Genomic DNA, 16,112 nt, shown 5'->3' on the forward strand with positions numbered 1-16,112 from the left:
AGTTTCTGTGCTCTTGCACATGTGGCTCCCTGGTGTTTCTTGCTGTCTTTCATTTGTAATTACACGGAGTTGACAGGAATTGGCTGTTACAGTATGTAATTTATATTCTTCTCTTGCACAATGGTTATCTGCAGAACTGACATCACACTCAGAATTATCTCCAATTTATGAAGACTTCAATTAATTCTAAAATGGTGGCTGTTCATATTTTTTCTTAATATTTTCTACAATGCCTAAGAAAATTTGAACATATTAAACTTTTGTTTGAATGTTCAGGGCATTCACTAGGTGCTATTGAGCCTCAAGTATTGATAGGGTTTGTGTTTGCAAATTCGAATAAGTCTATTGTCTCCCTTGATACCTAGAACACCAATTAATGCTCATGGAAGTTGTTAGTGTGCTTTGAAAGAATAACTCCCTAAGAATTTTAACATGCAATGATTCTGCCATACCTTCTGAAAATATATTCTGATTCTCTGATATATCTGCATTTACATCTATAATATAGCAATGCACATGGTGCCTTTAAAAACATAGCTCAAACAGAGGCAGAGCTAGGGAGGGCAGCAGCTTCTGCTACTCATGGGCATGCTCAGCGGCTGCAGGGTTGCTCAGGGATGGGGAGCGACACTGCACCTTGGCAGGCCAGGCTGGAAGGGCTGAGCATGGCACAGAGTCAGTGGGTGAGGCACTGGAGACACTGGCTGCAGTGTGGGGCTCCAGAAGATTTGGTGGTGGACAGCTGCATTCCGCTTTAGCCACTTGAAATGTTGGGGGGTATGCAGTGGGAACTTCCCCCATAGCTGCACTGTAGCAGCTTTGGGGGGAGCCAACCAGAGTTCCTACTGCAACTCGTAGTCAGAGGTCTGATGGGATGCCATGGCATTAACAAGAGAGTCCATTCTTTCCCATTCTCATCCCTATATTTTTTTGCAGAGCTTTGGTGAAGTGGCTTCCATGGGATTCCATGGATGAATCTGCAAGCTGTAAACAGCACTCCTCCCTATTCCTTGCCCCACTTCACTTCCTTTCCCCTGCCCTCTGACCCCACCTTAACAGCTCCCACACACTACACTTCCATCAGCAGATTCAGCTTCCCTGAGCTTGTGGAAGTGAAAGGAGGAATATGCTATTTTAAGAGATAAAATGAACATTAAAAGATCCCCCAACACTTAAGGCTGCTACAGAGGCACCATCAAATTGAAATTTTATCATTTTCAAAAATGTTTTCAGATATTATATTTTCTCTTTGAATCCCTTGCCAGTTTTTGTGGATTTACATCAAACCTCTAAACCAGGTCAATTTTTTAACTAGTATGCTTTCTTGGTCAATTGTGGCTCCTGGGGCATCTAGTTAGGGGTTCTTAAACAATTACCAATTATTCTTCACATTTTTTCTGATTAAATTCTTTCTCCCAGCTGATTTGGTTCCTAATTGTTTTCAGCTTTGTGAAATTGACCCTTTTAAAGCACCAAGTATTTCTATTATTGCTCTGCACTTTATTCTGTTTGCACATCATAAGTGTGAGCATGTCATTGATCACATGTATGTAAGCTACAATTAAGTTTCAATTCTGTGATCAGTTCCTTTTTATTTATCAAGAAAAGGTCTAATATAGAATTCTCCTATGTTGGATGCAGTATTTTTTGAGTTAGGAAATTGTCATCTAGAATAAGAGATTCTGAGACTGTTGTAGTACTGGCAGCATGAGCCCTCCAGTAAGTGTCGATCAAGTTGAAGTCCCCCATGGGCATGCAGTTTTTTTTAACTACATGTTCTAGATATGTGCGGGTTCCCTAGTGTGATTTGGTGGTGTATAGAAGACACTAGTATCTCTTCCCTGTGTTTTATCTGATAGGACATTGATCCATATGCAATAATGATAATTTTCTTCCGAGTTATCAGTGACTTGGAAACAGGTAATGCCACTTTTGCCAGAGTACTACTTCCCCTCCCCCTTTGCCCACTCAATCCTTCCTAAATAGATTGTAACCATTGATTTTTAACATTCCAGTCATGCAAATCATCCCAATAGGTTTCAGTAACCAACTAGATCAACTTGATGCTCACAAATGCGCAATTCCAACTTCTCTTGTTTGTTACCCAGGCTCCTAGGATTGGTGAATAGGCAACTAAATAATGTATTCTCTTTAAGTCCTTTAGTTCCTTGATTAATTTTGTTCTCAACACATTGATTTTGTGCTAAATGGGCGCTCATATCTTCCCCCTTTTTACCCTATACCACTTATCTAGCCAGCAGTTTACTTCCAGAATTTTTTGCCTTCTGTCTTCCTTTGTTCTTGAGACAGGAAGTATCTGAGATGATTGCTTGGATCATCATCTTCTTCTTCTGCATGCTTCAGTGTTCCATTAAGTCTCTATTATCTGAGAGAGATCTCATGACAGTGTCATCAGTGCCAGTATGAACCATCCCCAATGGATCCTTGCCCATTGACTTGGAGTGATATCTTGTGTCTTGGCCCCAAGAAAGGAGCACACCATCCTGTTGTCCACCTATCCCTCGAGGAATGTTCTTTTGATTCTTCTAAGTATTGATCCTTGCTGGAGAAATATCAGTCTTCCTTGGTGGTGGAGTAGCATTGTATATCACTGGTGAGGTAGAATGTAAAGAAATAAGAAGCGATGGAATGGATAAGACAGAGTCCGTCTGGGCAAAAATTACATTGGGGAAGAAAACTATTAGAGCCTCCCCTGGGATAGTGCTTGGGGTGTGCTATAGACCTCCGGGATCTAATCTGGATCTGGATAGAGCACTTTTTATATGTTTTTAATGAAGTAAATACTAATGGAAACTGCATGATCATGGGAGACTTTAACTTCCCAGATATAGACTGGAGGACGAGTGCTAGTAATAATAATAGGGCTCAGATTTTCCTAGATGCGATAGCTGATGGATTCCTTCATCAAGTAGTTGCTGAACTGACTAGAGGGGATGCCATTTTAGATTTGGTTATGGTGAGTAGTGAAGACCTCATAGAAGAAATGGTTGTAGGGGATAATCTTGGTTCAAGTGAACATAAGCTAATTCAGTTCAAACTGAATGGAAGGATTAACAAAAATAAATCTGCAGCTAGGGTTTTTGATTTCAAAAGGGCTGATTTTCAAAAATTAAGGAAATTAGTTAGGGAAGTGGATTGGACTGAAGAACTTATGGATCTAAAGGCAGAGGAGGCCTGGGATTACTTTAAATCAAAGCTGCAGAAGCTATCGGAAGCCTGCATCCCAAGAAAGGGGAAAAAATTCATAGGCAGGAGTTGTAGACCAAGCTGGATGAGCAAGCATCTCAGAGAGGTGATTAAGAAAAAGCAGAAAGCATACAGTGAGTGGAAGATGGGAGGGATCAGCAAGGAAAGCTACCTTATTGAGGTCAGAACATGTAGGGATAAAGTGAGACAGGCTAAAAGTCAAGTAGAGTTGGACCTTGCAAAGGGAATTAAAACCAATAGTAAAAGGTTCTATAGCCATAAAAATAAGAAGAAAACAAAGAAAGAAGAAGTGGGACCGCTAAACACTGAGGATGGAGTGGAAGTCAAGGATAATCTAGGCATGGCCCAATATCTAAACAAATACTTTGCCTCAGTCTTTAATAAGACTAAAGAGGATCTTAGGGATAATGGTAGCATGACAAATGGGAATGAGGATATGGAGGTAGACGTTGCCATATTTGAGATAGAAGCGAAACTCAAACAGCTTAATGGGACTAAATCAGGGGCACCAGATAATCTTCATCAAAGAATATTAAAGGAATTGGCACCCGAAATTGCAAGCCCATTAGCAAGAATTTTTAATGAATCTGTAAACTCAGGGGTTGTACCGTATGATTGGAGAATTGCTAACATAGTTCCTATTTTTAAGAAAGGGAAAAAATGTGATCCGGGTAATTACAGGCCTGTTAGTTTGACATCTGTAGCATGCAAGGTCTTGGAAAAAATTTGAAGGAGAAAGTAGTTAAGGACATTGAAGTCAATGGTAAATGGGACAAAATACAACATGGTTTTACAAAAGGTAGATCGTACCAAACCAACCTGATCTCCTTCTTTGAGAAAGTAACAGATTTTTTAGACAAAGGAAACGCAGTGGATCTAATTTACCTAGATTTCAGTAAGGCGTTTGATACCGTGCCACTTCTTGGTGGAATTATTAGTTAAATTGGAAAAGATGGGGATCAATATGAACATTGAAAGGTGGATAAGGAATTGGTTAACAGGGAGACTACAGCGGGTCCTACTGAAAGGTGAACTGTCAGGCTGGAGGGAGGTTAACAGTGGAGTTCCTCAGGGATCAGTTTTGGGACCAATCTTATTTAATCTTTTTATTACTGACCTCGGCACAAAAAGCGAGAGCATGCTAATAAAGTTTGCGGATGATACAAAGCTGGGAGGTATTGCCAATTTAGAGAAGGACCGGGATATCATACAGGAGGATCTGGATGACCTTGTAAACTGGAGTAATAGTAATAGGATGAAATTTAATAGTGAGAAGTGTAAGGTTATGCATTTAGGCATTAATAACAAGAATTTTAGTTATAAGCTGGGGACGCATCAGTTAGAAGTAACGGAGAAGGAGAAGGACCTTGGAGTATTGGTTGATCATAGAATGACTATGAGCTGCCAATGTGACATGGCCGTGCAAAAAGCTAATGCGGTCTTGGGATGCATCAGGCGAGGTATTTCCAGTAGAGATAAGGAGGTTTTAGTACCGTTATACAAGGCACTGGTGAGACCTCACTTGGAATACTGTGTGCAGTTCTGGTCTCCCATGTTTAAGAAGGATGAATTCAAACTGGAACAGGTACAGAGAAGGGCTACTAGGATGATCCGAGGAATGGAAAACTTGTCTTATGAAAGGAGACTCAAGGAGCTTGGCTTCTTTAGCTTAACTAAAAGAAGGTTGAGGGGAGATATGATTGCTCTCTCTAAATAAATCAGAGAGATAAATACTGGAGAGGGAGAGGAATTATTTAATCTCATTACCAATGTGGACACAAGAACAAATGGATATAAACTGGTCACTGGGAAGTTTAGACTTGAAATTAGACGAAGGTTTCTAACCATCAGAGGAGTGAAGTTCTGAAATAGCCTTCCAAGGGAAGCAGTGGGGGCAAAAGATCTATCTGGCTTTAAGATTAAACTCGATAAGTTTATGGAGGAGATGGTATAATGGGATAACATGATTTTGGTAATTAATTGATCTTTAAATATTCATGGTAAATAGGCCTAATGGCCTGTGATGGGATGTTAGATGGGGTGGGATCTGAGTTACTACACAAAATTCTTTCATGGGTATCTGGCTGGTGAATCTTGCCCATATGCTCAGGGTTTAGCTGATCACCATATTTGGGGTCGGGAAGGAATTTTCTTCCATGGTAGATTGGAAGAGGCCCTGGAGGTTTTTTGCCTCCATCTGTAGCATGGGGAACAGGTCACTTGCTGGAGGATTCTCTGCTCCTTGAAGTCTTTAAACCACGATTTGAGGACTTTATTAGCTCAGACATAGGTGAGAGGTTTCTCGCAGGAGTGGGTGGGTGAGATTCTGTGGCCTGCGTTGTGCAGGAGGTCGGACTAGATGATCATAATGGTCCCTTCTGACCTTAGTATCTATGAAACTTGATTTTCTTAGACCAAGTTAGACCAAGCTGCCATCCGCGGCTGTGCCTGGACATTTCTCCATTCCCCTGGACCACCTGGATCTTCAGTGATATCTTCCATAGTGTCTATATTGAGGACCTGGTATCAACTGGATATGTCTAGCTTTGTTGAATTCCTCCTTGTCCTTATCTCTCTGGTAGTCACAGCCTGCCCATTCTTATCTATCTCCAGCCTGCTGTGCATCCTGCTGTGACCTGTTGCCTCTGGTGGTTATGTACTGCTAGTCTCTGACTCTTCCCCCCGCACCCGCCCCCCGACTTCTTGGTGGCCACTCTTTTCTTCTTTGAACCCAGAGTTCTGCTATTTCTCAATCCTGGCTGTCTAGGAACACCTCAGCTTCTCTGATTCACTGTAGGATTTCTGCTTGCCCCTCCAATCCTAGAACCTTCTCCACCAGCACAGCCACCAAACTTGCACTTCATACACAGGAAGTCCCTTCAGGCAGGAAAGAAAATACGGTAGGTCATCACCACTATTGCTGGCCATCTGAAAACTGCACGTAGAGATGAACCTGACAGGAAAGCCTCTCTCACTCGCTCTGACACTCTCCTGTTAGTTTCCTCTGTTTGTGGCTCTTGAGTTTGCCTAAGAAGTGACTCTCTATACCAAGTCTCCCTGAGCTCCCTGCTGAGGCTCAGGTCTGCCTCTCCCCACCAGCAAATGATTAACCAGTCAGAGATTTCAAACAGTGGGCCTGATCAAAGCTCCAGGGCTCAAAGCCACACAGCCCTTTCCAAGGCACCAACAGACCTGCCTCAGCTGCTTATTCAGGGCCCCATGGCCCAACTATGCAGCCCATAACTGAGAGCAGACAACCCACCTACAGACCAAAAGCACCACTCACCAGGGTTATAGGTTGTTATAAGGTGAGCACCACCTCCGCCTGCCAGATTTTGAATGGGACCCAACCCAGGGGCATGCTCAGAGGCCACTTACCAGATCAGGCCCCGCACGTGAATTGGGCAGCCGAACACCTATCTTCCCCTGTTTATGAATCCCCCTGAGATAGGGAGGCAGCAGCATGCATGATCAGAGGCAAAAATTTAGGCACTGAGGGAACTTGAAAGCTTGTGAACATATGCAGTCCTGAAAACCTAGCTGCTGGAGGTTGAGGATCATAATTAAGCCTGAAACTGGGACTTTGGTTCCTGAACCTCAGACTTAGCACCTAAGTACCTTTGTGGGTCTGGGCCACTCTGATTTCTGAGTCCTGATAAATGGGCACAAGGCATGGCCTGCCTGGATCCAACTGCAGGATCAAGGCCTTCATTGTGTCAACAGTAAGTTGGAGCTTCCTATTGTTATAAGCTTTTGAGGAGGTGCACCCAATTCCATCTCTTACCTCAACATTATTGCTGTTAGTAAGGAAATCATGCCATCATGTTCTGACTCAACTTCTCCCCCACCTGCCCCGGCCCAAATAGTCATTGAATTAATCAGACTCTGCATGGACACAAGGTACCTGTGTGGATCCAATTATAGGATCAGGGTCTTATGTGGCAGATTATTAAATAGAGAGGCTAGAACATAACCATCTTCAGCTAGAGCATATCAGATGGGCTAGGAAGGCTGAAACTTTACTTAAACAAACTTAAACTTTGGTTTAAAAATTCTCTCAAACTGCTAATAACTTAAGTGCCTGGGGTGAGCTTAAAAGTATTCTCCACAGAAATTAGTAATTTATGAAATTAAACTGAGTTATTTTATTACAGTGACAAGGCAAGTACTTATTCTAGTCTTTTAACTTTGTAGCTGAGCTCATAAAAATGTTAAAGGAAATTAAGACTACATCTTTTGCTCTTCCTGCAAACACCAAAAAAGTCTTTGAGGAGTTTCATTAAAACTGCATACAGTAGAAAAAGTTGTAAAAGGGCAGAGGCAATACGTGGGGGTCATGTGTGTCACATGCCCTCCCAGATTTGCTGCTTGGCTTGGACTGAGCATGTTCATATGGACTGGGCATGCTCAGTAACACTGCGGAAGCCAGCTGCCCTCACTCTGCCCCCCTACTATCGGCCTGCATGGGGTCATCTCTATAAAGGGGAGATCAAAAAAGGAAACTAAGGGTTAAGCTTTCCAGACTCCTGGAGGGTAGGCTACAATTAGGTGTTTACAAATATGGAGGAGGTCCTAGAGATAATTAACTCCGTAAAGACCAATAAGGCCACAAGGCCAGTTAGTTTCAATCTTTTAATTAAATGGCCCAAGAGAGAACTCCACTCATTACCAGATCGTACAGACATCTTCTGAATCTGATCACTTTTACCTGATTCTGTACATATATTGTCCCAGACCGCTTAAATTGTGAACTTTTTTTTCTTAAAATTTGAGACATGGTAATTCAATACTCTGCAATATATATAAGTACCAGCTGGGATTTATTCAGGGGAGGAACTCTGCAGGTCACCAGATAATGAAGTCTATTGTGTCTAATCAAATAACCTGCCCAGTCTATTGTTGTTGTTGGATGCAAAAAGGCACTGGACAAGGTAGAATGCCCCTTGCTTTGTTTGTAAAACTAGAAGCAAAGGTAATGGTGAATAGTGGTTTTTAACATGTGCCCCTTCCTAATGAATGGGGGCTATTTCTGTATTGGGATGGCCACTTTTCCCTTTATCTGTCCTACCACTTGACCTCCCCTGATTTAGAAATGAAAGAAAACTCCCCTAAGAAATAGAGGTGACTGGAATATGTGACAAGCCTCTGCTATTTATATTTAGGATAAAAGTCCCTCCTATTTCTCAATCCAAGATTGTTTGCTTCTGTCTGGGATAAACTTCACCCAAATTTTGGGTTATAAAATAATTGTATCAAACCTAGGTTTCAGAGTAGCAGCTGTGTTAGTCTGTATTTGCAAAAAGAAAAGGAGTACTTGTGGCACCTTAGAGACTAACCAATTTATTTGAGCATAAGATTTCGTGAGCTACAGCTCACTTTGTCATAGAGACTGGGAGTGGATGGGTCATTACACAAAGTAAAACTATTTCCCCATATTTATTTCCCCACCCTCCACTGTTCCTCAGACGTTCTTGTCAACTGCTGGAAATGGCCCACCTTGATTATCGCTACAAAAGGTTTTCTTCCCCTCCCCCCCCCCAGCTCTCCTGCTGGTAATAGCTCACCTTAAGTGATCACTCTCGTTACAGTGTGCACGATAACACCCATTTTTTCATGTTGTGTGTGTATATAAATCTCCCCACTGTATTTTCCACTGAATGCATCTGATGAAGTAAGCTGTAGCTCACGAAAGCTTATGCTCAAATAAATTTGTTAGTCTCTAAGGTGCCACAAGTACTTCTTTTCTTTTTGTATCAAACCTAGGTCTTGCCTATAGACTTCCTCCTCCTGCCCACCAAAGCTAAGCGACTTCATTAGTTACTTTTCAATGGGCATCTGTTTTAAAATACATGGTTGTACACATAAAATTTAACCTTCAGTAGGAACTCTAACTTCCTTGAAATATTGTATTGGTTCAGTAAGGAAACAGCACCTTTTATGCAACCAGGATCAGGAGGACAGATGTTGTCCAAGACTTAGTGATGAATGTAATGGTGGATTTTGTTTTAAAGGATCTGCAGTATTGATCTTCTTATTAATTAATTAGTTGTATTATCATAATACTTAGGAGCCTTAGTCATAGACTAGGACCCCCATTGTGCTAGGTGCTGTACAAACAGAACAAAAAGGCAGTCCCTGCCCCCAAAGAGTTTATAATTAAGTAAGTGTGAGTTTTAAAGTGCTGACTACTGCTTTAATCACACAGAAAGCAGGTTTTCCACATGGCTTGTGTTCTACTGAATATGAAAGTGTGGGGTTGTTTGAGTCTGAATCCCAGGGGAGCAATAAATTGGTGTTTTGATATCTATGATCAATAAAAACAAGTGACTTATCCAATAAAAAGAACTAGGCACCATGATAGGAAACCCATGAGACTTAGAATGAAGTTTGTGGTATTGATCTTTTATTTTATTTATATATTTTATTTATTTTGGACTAGGCTTATTAAATCAGCTCCAACTTGATCCTTTTTACTGAATAACTAAGGAAGAGTTGTGGCAAGGAACAACTTCCTTAGCTCTGTTAGAGGCAATGTCAGAGATAAGTGATTGCTGAACACCAATTTTGATTTTATCATGATATACCAAAGAAGCAGTACATAGATTACTTTTGTGTGTGTGAAGGGATACTCTTGTGATCATTCTTTCACCTTCCACAGTTTTTCTTCAGGTATTGCACAGTATATTGACTAAGTTATTCTGTGCTCATGGAAAATGTGTGCTAAATTCTAATACATGGCCTTTTGGATTCTGAAAACATCACAGGCCAGATTCTCCACGCTGCCAAGTTTACTTCATACAGTAGGTCAGTGGTGGAACTGGGAACAGGATTCAGGTCTCCTGAGTCTTAGTCCAGTGTTGTATCCACTAGACACCGCTGTCTCTCAAAATCTAATATTTTCAGTGATATCTGCTTGAGCAGTGCCAAACAAATGGTTAGGGGCACATACTTGAATGTTTGGTAGGCCTACACAGGGGACAAAATAGTCACTGGATTTAATGCGTTTAAAATTCATTTCTCCAGTAGAGCCAAAAAGTGTGTGTAGGGGAAAGGGTGCTATTAAAATGCAAATACTGTTCTCTGTGTATATGGCTTGGAAGAAACATCACCATGCATTTGAGTATACCACAACTTTATGTATGGAGGATTATCAAATGTACATAGAGTGAAAATTTGAGGCATTTGACAACAAGTGCAAGACGGTAACTGCAACTAGACTTCACAGGAATGAATTGGAGTGTTGCAGCTGACTTGGTTTTCTGACTGCCCAGTGAATCAACATAGCCCAATAAAAACTTACTAATAATCAAATATCTACAGGAAGCCTCATTAGTACAAGATGTACAATATTCAAGCCAGATTGTTTCACTTACACCAGTGATTCTTTACTTTACCACCCTTGAGTGTCTGCCATCAAGGCCAATTTAAAAATACTTCATAGTAATTCTAGCTTGTGGTATCATTTAGATAAATCCATAATGTAGTTGCAGCTTTCACTACACATCCCATGCAGTGGCATTAGAAAAATGTGTATAGTGGGGGTGCTGAAAGCCATTAAACAAATTTTGTAAACCCTGGATATGATGGAAACCACTTCAAGGCAGGAGGTGCTGCAGCACCCAAGCACCCCTGATCCTATGAAGAAAGATGACTGATACATCTTTCATTGTAGAACACAGAGTGAGGTTTCTAAGGTCTGCCTCTTCCCTAGTGGCTTCTTCAACAGCAGAAACTTTTATTTATTTTGGTTTTGACAGCTAACTTAGCAGTTTCAACAAAAGCTAGATAAGTAAAGTTGGTCTGTGTATGTGTGTGGCTGTTTTCCAGGGTAATCTTCCAAGTGTAAAGTTTTGAATGCAGCAACTAAATACCAAGGAGCTTCTGTTTTCTTTTCTTTTTTTATTTGATGCTTATTCCAAGATAATACTGTGGATTTGTGTTGTGTCAGTAGTTCTCCTATAAATACTTGTTTTCTGGTGTTTCTAACCCAACTGTTTTGTTTTTGTTTTTTTTTAAAGAATGCATGAGGTTGCAATTTGATGTCTTGAGTGTCAGCCTAGCAATATATTTACTTAAAAATAATAATCTTCATACAACCCTGCGTTATACACAGTGGAGTGCGTTAAACTGCTTTTGATGCAGATGGTTTAGATTGTTTTACTACTCCTCAAAAGCAGATTAGTTATTGAATATGAAATGTTGCAGGTTCTGTAAACTTAAGTTAGACTTCTGAGGGGTTTTGGTGGGGTATTTTGGTTTTTTACAGTTCCTAAAGATTGAAATTCAACTCTTTTATATGCGGATACATTAAAGGAAAAAAAGAATGTGACTCTAAGGAACTGAGCACAGCAATTGGGAGATCCTGTGTTCTAATCCTGCTTCTTGGACTGACTTGTTCTTTGGCCTTGAGCAAGTTACTTCATACCTCTGTCTATTTTGCAATCTATAAAAAAGAAAAAAAAAGCATAATATCTATTTCACATGGCTTCTGTGAAGACTTCATGTCCTTGTAAATGTTAAGTATTTGTATTCAGAAAAGCTGTACAAAACTTGGTAGAGTTGGTCTGAAGGATTCCTGAGAATTCTTTTTCTTGTGATGAGGTGTATGGGCTCATAATCTCAGCTTCTTTGTGGGTCTTGTTTGAATCAGTCCAAAAGATGTAAGTGAAATTTGTCTTAATTGCCTGGTTTGATGTTGAAGCCTTGGACTTCTTTAAGATATTTGATACAATACCACATTGGAAATTATTAGTGAATTTAAAGAAGATGGGGATAAGTATAAGTACTGTAAGGTGGATAAGGAATTGGCTAAGGGAGAAAAGGCAACAGGTTGTGCTGAAGGATGAACTACAGGTCAGAAGGAAGGTTACTAGTGGATTTCCTCAAGCATCAGTCTTGGGACCAATTTTAGTCAATATTGGTATTAATGACCTTAGCACAAAAAGGAGTGTGCTAATGAAATTTGCTGGTGATACAAAGTTGGGAAACATCATCAATACAATGGAGAATCGGCATGCTTTACAGGAAGATCTGGATTACCTTGAGGACTGGAGTAACAAATGGAACAAAATTCAATAGTATAAAGTGAAAGGTCATGCACTTAACGTCTAATAAGAATATCTGCGATAGATTGGGTACTCATTAGTTGGAAGTTGAAGAGGAAGAGAGAGACTTGGGTGTGTTGGTTGATCACAGGATGAAGATGAGCCACCAATGTGATGCAGCTGCAAAAAAGGCACATGTGATCTTAGGATGTATCAGAAGAGGCATTTTCAGAAGAGAGAAGTATTAATGTCATTTATAAAGCACTGATAAGACCTCATTTGGAATATGGTGTACAGTTTTGGTTGCCCACGTTTAAGGAAGTTGAATTCAAACTGGAGCAGGTGCAGAGAAGAGTTACAAAGATGATCAGAGGAATGCAGAGCCTATCTTATGAGAGAAGACTGGCTTGGCTTGTTTAGCCTAGAAAAACAAAGGCTAAGAGGGGATATGATTGCTCTTAATATATACATGAACCAGGGGGTAAACACCAGGAAAGGTGAAGAGCTATTCAAGCTAAAGTACAATGTTAGCACAAGAACAAATGGGTATAAACTGGGCATGAACTCATTGATGCTGGGAACTAGAAGAAGATTCCTAACCATCAGGGGAGCGAGGTTCTGAAACACCCTCCCAATAGGAGTTGTGGGGGCAAACAACGTAATTAGTTTTAAGATAGAACTGGACACATTTATGAGTGGGATTGTTTGTTTGATGGGGGAGGGAGAAGGGGCTCAGCAGTTCTAAAGTCTTATGCTTCAGGGCTTCAGTCATTCATCTGCAGGTGTCAGGAAGGGATTTTCCCCCCAATCTATCCTGGTTTTTTCCCCCTCCTTTCTCTAAAGCATCAGAGATAGCCACAGCTGTACATGGGATATGGGACAGGTGGATTGGTGCTCTGAGGTAGCACTGAGCATTCTCTTCCTCGTATGCTTGACTATCTGGTTCTTGCTCACATGCTCAGGGTCTAACTGATCACCATATATGTGGGATTAGGAAAGAATTTCCCCCCAAGTCATATTGGCAGAGACCTTGTGGATTTTACACCTTCCTCTGCAGCATGGAGTGCAGGTCACTTGCTGGGATCAACTGGGTATCTCTCACTTAATTAATTCCCTGCTATTGCAGGGGCCTCAGACATTGCACTTCGGTCTCTCCTATTTTCTGCCTATCGTGCGTAGTCCAGTCTCCTAGGGGCTATACTGCATCGGTCTGGTTTTAGTTGTTGGGTTTGGTGTGCGGGTGCTGGATGGTGTTGGTGGCTTGTGGTGTACAGGAAGTCAGACTGGATGATCTGGTTGTCCCTTCTGTCCACAGACAATCTAGGAAGTTTTTGGAAAATGTAGGGGACAATTTCCTCGTGCAAGTGCTGGAGGAACCAACTAGGGGGCAGAGCTCTTCTTGACCTGCTGCTCACAAGGGAAGAATTAGTAGGGGAAGCAAAAGTGGATGGGAACCTGGAAGGCAGTGACCATGAGATGGTAGAGTTCAGGATCCTGACACAAGGAAGAAAGGAGAGCAGCAGAATACAGACCCTGAACTTCAGAAAAGCAGCCTTTGACTTCCTCAGGGAACTGATGGGCAGGATCCCCTGGGAGAATAACATGAGTGGGTGTCAAGGTTCCTTCCCCACTCTGAACTCTAGGGTACAGATGTGGGGACCTGCAGGAAAACCTCCAAAGCTTACTTTTACCAGCTTAGGTTAAAACTTCCCCAAGGCACAAACTATTTTACCTTTTGCTCTTGGACTTTCACTGCCACCACCAAACGTCTAACTGGGTTTATTATTGGGAAAGAGCTGTTTGGAAACGTCTTTCCTCCCAAAATCCTCACCAAAGCCTTGTACTCCACTTCCTGGGGAAGGCTTGACAAAAATCCTCACCAATTTGCATAGGTGACCACAGACCCAAACCTCTGGATCTTAAGAACAATGAAAAAGCAATCAGTTTCCTAAAAGGAGAATTTTAATAGAAGTAAAAAGAATCACCTCTGTAAAATCAGGATGGTAAATACCTTACAGGGTAATTAGATTCAAAACATAGAGAATCCCTCTAGGCAAAACCTTAAGTTACAAAAAGACACAAAGACAGGAATATCCATTCCTTTCAGCACAGCTTAATTCCTCAGCCATCTAAAGAAATCATAATCTAACGCGCATATATAGCTAATTACTTACTAAGTTCTAAGACTCCATTCCTGCTCTGTCCCCGGCAAAAGCATCACACAGATAGACAGACAGACAGGCTTTGTTTCTCCCTCCCCCCAGCTTTTGAAAGTATCTTGTCTCCTCATTGGTCATTTTGGTCAGGTGCCAGCAAGGTTATCCTAGCTTCTTAACCTTTACAGGTGAAAGGGTTTTTCCTCTGGCCAGGAGGGATTTTAAAGGTGTTTACCCTTCCCTTTATATTTATGACAGGGGGAAAGCAGTCCAGGAGAGCTGGCTGTATTTTAAAGAATCCTTATTGAAGTTGCAGGAACAAACCATCCCGATGTGTAGAAAAAATAGTAAATATGGCAGGTGACCAGCTTGGCTTAACAGTGAAATCCTTGCTGATCTTAAACACAAAAAAGAAGCTTACAAGAAGTGGAAGATTGGACAAATGACCAGTGAGGAGTATAAAAATATTGCTCAGGCATACAGGAGTGAAATCAGGAAGGCCAAATAACACTTGGAGTTGCAGTTAGCAAGAGATGTTAAGAGTAACAAGAAGGGTTTCTTCAGGTATGTTAGCAACAAGAAGGTGGTCAAGGAAAGTGTGGGCCCCTTACTGAATGAGTGAGGCAACCTAGTGACAGAGGATGTGGAAAAAGCTGATGTACTCAATGCTTTTTTTGCCTGTGTCTTCATGAACAAGGTCAGCTCCCAGACTACTGCACTGGGCAGCACAACATGGGGAGGAGGTCACCAGCCCTCTGCGGAGAAAGAAGTGGTTCAGGACTATTTAGAAAAGCTGGACAAGCACAAGTCCCTGGGGCTGGATGCACTGCATCCGAGGGTACTAAAGGAGTTGGCAGATGTGATTGCAGAGCCATTGCCCATTATCTTTGAAAACTCATGGCGATTGGGGGAAGTCCCGGACGACTGGAAAAAGGCTAATGTAGTGCCCATCTTTAAAAAAGGGAAGGAGGAGGATCCGGGGAACTACAGGCCAGTCAGCGTCACCTCAGGCCCTGGAAAAATCATGGAGCAGGTTCTCAAAGAATCCTGAAGCACTTAAAGGAGAGGAAAGTGATCAGGAACAGTCAACATGGATTCACCAAGGGCAAGTCATGACTGACTAACCTAATTGCCTTCTATGATGAGATAACTGGCTCTGCAGATGAGGGGAAAGCAGTGGACGTGTTATTCCTTGACTTTAGCAAAGCTTTGGATACGGTCTCCCACAATATTCTTGCCAGCAAGTTAAAGAAGTATGGGCTGGATGAATGGACTATAAAGTGGATAGAAAGCTGGCTAGATCGTCGGGCTCAAAGGGTAGTGATCAATGGCTCCATGTCTAGTTGGCAGCCAGTATCAAGCGGAGTGCCCCAAGGGTTTGTCCTGGGACCAGTTTTGTTCAATATCTTAATTAATGATCTGGAGGACAGCGTGGACTGCACCCTCAGCAATTTTGCAGATGACCCTAAACTTGGAGGAGTGGTAGATACATTGGAGGGTAGGAATAGGATACAGAGGGACCTAGACAAATTAGAGGATTGGGCTAAAAGAAATCTCATGAGGTTCAACAAGGACAAGTGCAGAGTCCTGCACGTAGGACGGAAGAATCCTATGCACTGCTACAGACTAGGGACCGAGTGGTAAGGCAGCAGTTCTGCAGAAAAGGAGCATTGCCAGCAGATCG

This window comes from Eretmochelys imbricata, chromosome 3 (assembly GCF_965152235.1).
Source record: "Eretmochelys imbricata isolate rEreImb1 chromosome 3, rEreImb1.hap1, whole genome shotgun sequence".
In the NCBI taxonomy this organism is placed as follows: Eukaryota; Metazoa; Chordata; order Testudines; family Cheloniidae; genus Eretmochelys; species Eretmochelys imbricata.